Below are 10,000 nucleotides of genomic sequence, written 5' to 3'. Positions count from 1 at the left end.
ATGGTGAATTAATATGTTATCGTCGGGCATTGATTTCTTCCTGATTTTCGTAATTTTTAGTTACTGGGCGCGCATATTCCCAAGTGACCTGATGAGAAAAGTTATGGTTGACGGCAAATTAAAGTCAATTAAATGTGATATTTCTTGCCTTCGATCTCAGTGTGAGATTCCTAGCGTGGAAAAATGAGTCAATCTGCGGTATAAACAAAAACAAAAAATAGATGTACTTGCCCTGTAATTAAAATTGGGGAGGTTGAGGACCTTTTCACGCTTTGGGTCGCCCTGTTTCTTAATGGAAAGTTCCCTAGAAAATTGTTAATTCATAGAGCCTTCTTCTAAAAGACTAGCCGTAGGAACCCACCTTTAAAGTTCAGGATTTCCTTAACGAGAAAAATAATCATGTATAGAAATAAATACTTAAGTCTGTTAGACACTTTTTTTCGCATATGAAGTATCCGTGAGTCACCACTGACGAGTCTCCTATAGCTCCGAGGCAGAGCATCCGAAGGTTGAAGGTTCGACTCCTGCAAAGGAGCACTCGAAATTTTAGACGAGTATCATATAGAATCACCATTTAGGCCATCCCCTTTCTTTTCTCCGTTTCGCGTCGAATGCGTTTCCTGATATCGGGTCGGTCGGTCGTATTGAAAAAAAGAAGCCTAAAAAAAAATCATAAGCATTCTCGGAATCGGAGCCCTGCTACCCCAGCATAATAGCTGTGGAGCCAGGAAAACAACAAGACATGAACCCAAAATCAATATGGCGGAAAAGTTGGTGAAGGTTGTTGCAAAATTAAGACAGCGTCTCGGTGGGGAAAAGGATCAACCACCGAAACTCCTATGCGACATAAAATGGCTTAAAAACGTCTTTAGCTTTTTTTTTTGTTTTGTTTTTTTGTTTTGAAAATTCCAAAAATTTGGGTCGGTCGGACGACACGAAACGGAAAAAAAAAAGGGGATGGCCTAATATATAAAAATATATATATATATTCAGATAAAATATATTTTTTCCTTCTATTTTTTTAATCCCATCTTGAGGCTTTGTTTTGAACGAGAGTGTAAAGCAAAAACAACGACGGACGGTCTGAAATTGAAATTGGCCAATCATTGAAATTGGCCAATCACAGAGCGCTAGGATGAAACATGAGTGAAAAGTTTATTGAGGATGTGTCAGTCATAAACGTCTACTAAAAGGGACAAATGGAGAAAAAACGTTTTGATAAATATCAGGCTTAAGAAGTGTATCGAACTAAACGTCTAGACTCTATGCTAATTCAATCATTCCTCCGGATGAGACTTAGTTGTTAGCAGAGACAAATTGGACGTAAAAGGAAACTATTCGGAGAACCTCGGCTTTTTAGGGATCTACTCTCTATCAGGAACTCATTTAAGAAAAGCTATACTTTTCCTCCGATGCCATAACATTGCCATGAAGCAGTACGTTGCATGACGTCAAATTGTAACACAAGTTTCCCCTTTCCCGCATCGCTCAGTGAAGATTATTCAAGTTTAATTAAAGCAGCTTTATGTGTTCCTTTTTTACGCATTCTAAGAACTTTTCAACATATGACTTTGCATCGAAAGATTGAACGATTGAATGCATCGAAAGATTCTTTTCGTGCGCAAGGGACGAGATCATCGCTTTGAAAATTTGCGAACTCAGGGTCTTTCAAAAGAGAGATTAGAGAGCTTAAATAAGCAAGTGCGGGGATAGCGACAAGAGCGACATAAAACAATTCAGTTCAATTAATTAGCAAAAACAACAGCTCTGCACTCTCCGCACGTCTCACGTTTTGCCGTTCTCGTCTTGACAACGGCGTGAAATGCCGGACTAAATTTGAGGTTGTGTTGAGGACTGTGCACTTTACGATAAATTCTCAATTTTCTGTCCAAACATTCTCACTGTTTATAAAAAAAAATTACAAGATAACCATTCTAATATTAATCCTGTAACATTTCTTGAAAATAAGGATTATACGTTGAATTCTCATGGAATTTAATTGACAGGCACGCAACTTGGAAACAACAATTTGATTCCATTGCTGGTGTTTAGAAAAATTGTAGGTTTAATTTTAATAGGTAAAGCCCGAGAACCACCAAACATGTACCCTTCTTCAAATTTATCGATCGCTAATACTTCCGTGTACGCAATATGGTATAGTTGCTTAGGGCAACGGCTCTAAGTGTGATTTAAGAAAAAAATAACAAGCCCTCTGTCCTATCTTTTTTTGTGATGACAGATTCCATGCCCCTCCATTTTTTGTCTCCTCTTTTTTTTCAAGGTTCCAGTCAATATGCTCTACTTTGAAAGAGTATCCAGTGATTATGCATGATATCTCTAATGATTTTGTGATGAAGAAAATTCAGAAACAAAACAAAACTCATTCCTCCGCTCAACTGTCGGTAACTTTAACGTCAGCGAAGCGCCACTTAAGTTACTGTTAAAGTATTTTGCTAACTTTGGAACTCGATTATGAACTCTCTACATCCTGAATGTCGTTCACTTACAAAAATGTGGTTCTAAAAACGAATTCAAAAATTCTTCTTTTATTACTTGGAGTTGAGGATGTTTCTGTTGACGCCCACTATTAATATTAAAATTAAGTGATCGTTATTATCGTACCAAAAATGTGTTTTATTTGCTGCGATTATGTAACTAAACCACTTTTTGTTCGTTAACTGTCGATAATGTACTCAGATTTTGTATTGATGAGTTTTCTTTTTTCCCTTCCTTTTGTGTGAGTTTACTGAATGATATAAATGTACTTGCGGATCAGTTCTCCCTTACGTGTAAGTTTACTGTTTCATCTATATAATTACACAACACGCTTCGATAAGCATTGCCAACTGAAGCGTAAGGAGTGTATATTTTTTTGTCCTTAACTTTGCTTTTACAAAAAAATAAACTTAAACTTGAATTTTGATCTTGAAACGAAGGTGGATTCCATGAAAGCTCGTTTGAATCTTATTGATGATTGTTTCCATCTTGGGGAGAAGTTTGAATTAAAGATTTCCGTCGCCTGTAATTGCTTCGTTTTGTTTGTGAAAAGCATGATATCTTTTAAACGGAATTCAATTGAGAAAGGTGAAGTGCATAAGATCCCGCAGGTATTTAAGGTATATAAGGTATATTAAGGTATATAATTCGCTAAAGTTGTATTAAATTGCACCAGTGTTGTTTTCGAAGTTTTGAGTGATTAACCCGAGATTAGGAAGGGGTCAAGAGACTATTTCGCGTTCTTTCCAGAAAAAAATCAGTTATCACGCTCATTGCTACATTTGTGATTTTATCTTCTCGCTCCGTCCTATCTTTTTTTATTAGGAACCTTAACATGGGAGCACGAGGACAACTGCGAGTACGAGCTATCCGCTGTGAGCACGCACACTTCGAAAAATGTCGGCCTCCAAATCTATGCCCATGTTCAGTACGGAAAACTCGTACCGGTAATCGTCCTAGTCTTCCAATCTAAAGGTCCCTATTATATACTTAACAAAGTATCGTATTCTGATCGGTCAATGAGAAATAAGGAAATAAATAAATAAATAAATAAATAAATAGGCTATAAAGTGCAATCCGGAAGTGCCGCGAGCTGTGGATGCAGCGATGGAGTAAAGTTCGCAAATTGCACTCATCTACGGCTCTTGAAATTTTGAGAACTTTAAAAACACCATCGCATGCCCATAAATAACTAAATGCTCGAGCAAGTTCGTACCATTTTGTACACTTACAAAATGAAATAAGCATAAAGGAAGTCTGAGTTTGGGACAAGGAAGAACTTATGCAGGGGTATCATCTGCGTTTACTATTTTCAAATCACTTAGTGATGGAGGAGGCCTTACTCATCTGGAAAATATTTTGATCCGAGTTTGTGGGAGATAAATTCTTGAATCATTACATTTTGCAGCTCAACTAGAGTTCCCAATTGTATCGGTTTTGTATAAATAAAGACCTTTTTTCCTGAAGCCAAATATAATGCACTTGATCTTTCAAAGTAATCACTGGACTGCGATTCAAACGATAATTACGCCCTGATGGAATTTATCTTGTTTTATGCAGTAAGTACCATTAACACCTGTAAATCAACAGGACTAATAGCCGCAGCACGCTTCATTTTCCGCCCTTAAAACTCCTTTTTTATGCTGAGGCGAGCTAATTTTATTTGGTGCGTGAGAGTGCTGTCGTCCCACACAAGGCATCCTGTAGAAAAGGTCATTAGACTCGTTGAAGAGCCAAGTCGTTGAGAAATCCGCTCCTTTACTATGTCCTCCTAGACCCTTTTTTGGACTGTTAACTTAGAATTTTGGGTCAATGCACAATTTCGACATTCAATTACATCTTTGTTCATGAAGTAATCCACTTACTGCAGGACTTACGTCAGTCTGAACGAATTGTGAAATTGTAATCCAATTTGAAATGAGAATTAGTGAATCTGGTCGCAAATGAGCCTGCAGTTGTAAATTGTAATATGCTAAGTAAGTGTTAACTTTGTTTTACTATTAATCTGCATTATGTAGATATCGTTAAAGAGATCCGAAAAGCTCTCCCAGCTGACTCACAGTCCATTTTTTAAAATTAAACTGCTTTGGGAAGCAATAAGCGGGTTAACGAGCGAAGCGCCGAAGAGAGAAACAAGAAATTCATAATAACGTTTTAATTCTAGTATAACATTTGTCTCCTTGTGAATAAATAATAGCACGAATGAATGAATGAAGGAAGAAAGGAGCTGATTGATTAGTTAAGTAAAATTTAGTATTAATTAATTGATTATCATCTCTATTGCATATTTAGATTGTTGTCACGGTATCATTGGGTTATCCAGCGGCCAATCCTAAAGTCGTCACTACAAAGCCTTATTTTAGAAATGTTGAACTACAGTCCTTGAAAAGAAATGGATGTAAGCCAAAAGTCGACACAATGATCCAAATTCAATGCGATTCTAACGGCAAAAATAATATCTGCAACGCAACTTGCGATGGCGATGGCGTGAATGGCAAGGATACCACTGTCACAAGTAAGAAACCTGATTCATGGAGTTTTGTGTGTTGCGTAGTTAAGGTTTTTTCGTTCAGGTCAAAGGTCATTGGTTAAATACAGATCACAAATCAGGTGAACTAATGCGTGTTCCGGAAAAAGAATATTTTCAGAAATGATAATTGCAATTTTGAAAGGTAAATTTTGTTGACATGTTTTAGTGTTTAGTGTGCTGGATTCCCGAATCTCGAACCATCATTTTTTTGTGATGAGACCAATGGGTTGGTTCCCGTCAGTTGGGCGTTTTGGCAAGTTAAATTTGCTTCACTCCTGCTTGTTGCAAAGCGCATTTGAGTACACCTATGTGGACAGAATGGGCCATGAGAATGACCAGGAACATTTGCCTACGACTGAAAACTTAGTATCCCGAGTCTGAGTGATCGTTTTCTCAAACCTCATTAATTATCATTTTTTCCTCCATATTTCCTGTGTTCATTCAAAATTCACATTTCCCATAATACTCTTTGTTTGTCCCCCAACTTTTGCATAAACCATTGTTTTCAAATGGGCATGATCTTGGGACACTGCATATTCAGAAGAGCATTAGAAAACAATGGTTCCTCAGAGTAAAATCTGGTGGGCCAAAAAAATGTATAATGGAACATGTGAAAATGGTCAATACGCAGAGATTACTCATTGTGTGAGTATGTTATTATTCACTACTTTTATCGAATCCCATAGTACATCTTTTTTACCCGCAAAAGTTTGCATAGTCATTGTTTCCAGTGGGCCTTTTTCATGATGATGGCATATGGTCATAAATTCGAGTAGGGTTGTACCTCTTGTTGAACACCATATTTCATTGGCTGTAAATTGTCGTAGTTCCTATTGTTTTCTGTACTATTGTTCTTTTCGCCAGTCATCAAGCCTATTCAGTGAGGTACGACACGACCCCAAAAAAATAATTAATTAAATCTAATATCACCACCGAGCTTCGTTTGCACGAAATTATTCATATCATCTGGACATACCATACTGTTTGCACGTGGGTTTTCTTTACAAGTTTGTTCCTTTGGGATTCAGCTCCAGCTAAAATTTCCAAGTTTGAATTTCGAATTCGAGGCATGGTGGTGAAATTAGCTGGTCAGCCGTTATCACGCATAGGGGCTATTTCTCGTAGAACATGAAGAAATCCCAAGAGAAATATCGAAAACAATACCTATGCGCAACAAGGTGTATTATGAGATTTAAGAAAGTAGAAAATTAACAATTCACTACTTGCACAATCCCATTGTTTGCAATTTCTCCTGGGACATGAAAATGTCCTAAGAGAAGTCGAAAACAATGCCTATGCAGATTTTTGGGGGGTAAAAGTGGTGTATTATGGGATTTGTGCAAGTAGTGAATATTCGGTGAGAGGAGCCGTTTTCAATGCAAGTGTTCGGAGAAAACGTTAGCTCCGTAGAAAGAAATGTGAATTGTAAATTCCAATTCATGGAATTATGAGGCAACACCAGGGCACACAAAAAAGGTTTCTAAATACAAATTTAGTTCGGGCTCTGCCTCCTTCAAGCATAAAGGCCAATCCTGGGCCATCGTAAGAATCAACAAAATCAACCTTTTATGTGACACCAAGTCTGGGAACCGAACCCGTGCCACATTGTTGGTAGGCGAACGATCGTAACACAGCGCCATCCCTGTTCCCTGACTGTTTTCTATTCCCTAACTGAGTCTGATAATGAAACTATCGGTAAATGATGATTATTTTCTCTTAGTTTTTACCCCAGAACATCTTTCTATTGTGGGTGCACGTGAAGTCCCAGCGTGCATTCAATCCTACAACCATCATATTCTGAATGTCAGCGACTCGAATCAAGTCATTTTCCAGGTGAGTAAAGACAGTTGTTTCCTAAGTTCAGACCGATGATTGAACGAACGAACAAACGAAGGAACGGTTGCATAACCTATTTGAGACACTCTCTTTCGAGACGAATCACGGCATGAGAACACACTTGAGTGAGCCTGAAAGTGAGTCAAACAGTTTCATAAGAAAACTGTTCAGAAAGGAAGAATGAAGAAAGAAGCTCCAGGGGTTTTTTTTTTATCTCATTTGCGTCGGTTTGAAAAGTTTAACATGGGTCCTCAAAAACCTATGAAACTAATTAACTTTTTCGGAATTAATTATTTATAGTAATTTGGCTTAGAATATCTCATATTATAGGTTATAAAATAGCCTTTCAACAAAAAAAGAGAAATTCAGCATAAAAACCAAGGACGTTTCAGAGTAATAACCGTTAGTACAAAAATTTGCAAAAATATTGTGCTGATACAAAAAGTTGAAAAGAAGTTTTTAAAATCTAGTTCACCAATATTTCCACCAAATTTGGCTAAAAGAAAGAAAAATCCGTGAATCTTGTGATTTGTCCATGGCGACAAAAAAAAAAGACTGTGGTTTGTGTAATTAATTACCCTTCAGACTTCGATGGGCAAAAAAATTATATGAATAGATAGTTCAAAACTTTTTTAAAACCTAATTTAAGTCTAAAATATGAAGTTTGGCGATCTAGCGCGATTTTCGACGTGAAAAAGGCGGCCACGAAGTAGTTCGTAAAATTAAAAAAAAACATGAGCTAAAAAGAAAAATGGCTCGCACGCCAAATGTTTATGTAAATCATCCACCTTAATACCCCTGTTATTTTCCAGCTGCCGTTCTAAAATTGCGTGAAATTGTTTCTCTGATATTTTTACCCATCCTTTAAAAGAGGTTTTTCAGTGAAAAATCATTTTTAACTTTCTATAAAAAGCAAATATGTTTGCACAAACGAACCACATATAGCCCTTCACTGAGGCGGCCATTTTACTGCGAGCTCTCAAGTTGAGCCCGCGATATGGTCACGTGATACTTGTCACATTTGGCATACATGGAGAAGTGGACGTATGGACGGACGGACGGTCGCATAGTGACGTCGTAGCTAAAACCACAATTTCCCGCATCGATAGCTTATCATATTTTCTTAACCATGGTGCGTCGCGCGCGTGCCCTCGGCGCACTGAGCTCCGCTAATAGGGAGCTTAAGCACGAGACGTTTTTGTCAACATGGTCGCCAAGCAGCTAAGGTGAAACTGGGTTGAGACCGGCGTCTGTGACGTGACTTGTTTGTATGAAGCATGTCGCGTCAGTGATTTTACGGCATCGCTACTTAATTGTAGAGCAGTTTTGATTCCTTGTCTGCTTTCTAATACTGAATCATGATTTCTTTAAGGAAGATAAGAGATATGCTTTTTTAGAGCTACGATCAAAGATTGATTTCAGAGGATGAACTTTTTGTTTTATTGGAAGAGAACACGGCTAGAGATTCTCAATCCAGTTACGATCGATAATCCTGAAATGATTCTGAATGTAAAGCAAAGTTCAGATCTGCCAGTGTTAGCTGATTTGTCTAATCCATTTTGGTACATTTCTGTAAAGGAAAGAAAATGACAAATAAAAATGAAGGGTTCCAAAAAAGAAATTAAATTTGACGGTCATTAATTTTTTTCAAAACTTAACATGGTCTTTTTGGAAAGGTTGTCTTAGCGTTGCCAGCCCATTAAAATTTAAGACCACAGGAAAAAACAAAAAACAAAAAGAAAACAGAAGCACATACAAAAGGATATATCAAGGAAAACAAATATTTTTCAAAACAGACTTACTCTAGGTTTTTTTGGCAACATGAGTCTCGGCGTCTGCAGCGCTGTTTTTTGATCAGGCGGTAGACCCCTAAGGATGCGGGAGCGCGTGACGTCACGTTATTTTGTGACAGTTGTGGGACGCTTCGATTTCTTCTTCAGATCCCACGCGTCGCTATATACAATATAAATATAAATATAAAATAGACAAGGGATAGACAAGGTCTATTTATATTGTATGTGGCGACGCGTGGGATCTGAAGAGGAAATTGAAGCGTCTCAAAAACCCATCAAATCACTCAGGACAACGCAGAAAATAGTAGGTGAGTGAACTTTATTTACCTTGCTGTCCATGAAATAAATTTTCGAAAAGAAACATCGCGATTTGAAGCTTTTATGGAACATTTTCCTCGATCAGTTGAATCGGCCGTTACAACTGTCTCAGAATAACGTGACGTCACGTGCTATCGCATCCTTTGGGTTGTCTTAACTTGTCTACCTGTGGTAGAACTGACAAAAAAGAGTTTCTTTTATAAATAATAGGAATTAGAAAGTTGATTGTCCAGCATTAACAGGAAAACAACAAAAATCAACCACAAAAACCGAGTTATTACACCTAAGATAAACTCACCTTCTCGCGTTTTTGTTTTTCGCCACAGAAGCCAAATTTCCACTTTGAGGTCTGTGACGTGTGACGTCATTTTCTTTGCAAAATCACTTCCGGTCGCCTTCCTTATCGACAAAAACGTCTCGAGCTTAATATAAGCTTCCCAATAAGCAAACGCGCGGTAGCTTGAGAACGGCTTGTTGAAACCAGAAAACAGCCCGTTATATTTGACACAAATTACGCCGGAAATATGTTGAATGGAGAGCGGTCCTAACCACCCTCATAAGCGCGTTTGCTATCCCTGCTCCTTGAAGACTTAACTTCTTGTTGAGATGTAAATTGAGATCTTCAATCTGACTGCAATTCTTTTTCTTTTTTATTTACAGCCTCCGCAAGGCCGCTTGTGCAATGATACTGGCATGGTCTTTCCGTTTCTTTTGTCACAAAAATATCATAATGACGTATTATTGTTCTTCTTCAAACACAGAAGTACTGGAATGAGGCTTGTATGTTCATGTGAGAACAATAGCATAACACTCAAAAATTTCACCACTGATAAAGCACTTGCTACGGACAAAACGCAATTATTCATTCCATATTAAACTGTGAAATTAAAGCATCGGGATGTCTTTCCTGAAGTGTCACTGTAATTTATGTAAAAAATTTACCTAACAAATAAATGCAAACAGGGAAAAATTCTAAATATAGTGACTGAGCTCCTTGAGGAGGGTCTGGGAATTAGACATTTCATGG

General features: G+C 37.6%; 1 long non-coding RNA gene across 1 annotated transcript in view; it reads left to right on the top strand.

Moving 5' to 3' along the window:
• Positions 1 to 4,424: 4,424 nt before the first annotated feature.
• LOC138047480 (uncharacterized) overlaps positions 4,425 to 10,000 on the top strand; it is a 6,477-nt gene continuing 901 nt past the window's right edge. Inside the window, exons 1-4 of the long non-coding RNA XR_011131848.1 lie at positions 4,425 to 4,472; positions 4,789 to 5,011; positions 6,747 to 6,859; positions 9,634 to 10,000. The exon at positions 9,634 to 10,000 is cut by the window's right edge and continues 901 nt beyond it. This is a non-coding gene — a long non-coding RNA (uncharacterized lncRNA). The remainder of the gene's footprint in view (positions 4,473 to 4,788; positions 5,012 to 6,746; positions 6,860 to 9,633) is intronic.

The sequence above is a fragment of the Montipora capricornis genome, chromosome 1 (assembly GCF_036669925.1).
Source record: "Montipora capricornis isolate CH-2021 chromosome 1, ASM3666992v2, whole genome shotgun sequence".
Taxonomy (NCBI): Eukaryota; Metazoa; Cnidaria; class Anthozoa; order Scleractinia; family Acroporidae; genus Montipora; species Montipora capricornis.
The sequence above is the reverse complement of the archived record's forward strand: the minus strand, read 5'-3'. Positions and strand labels throughout refer to the sequence as shown.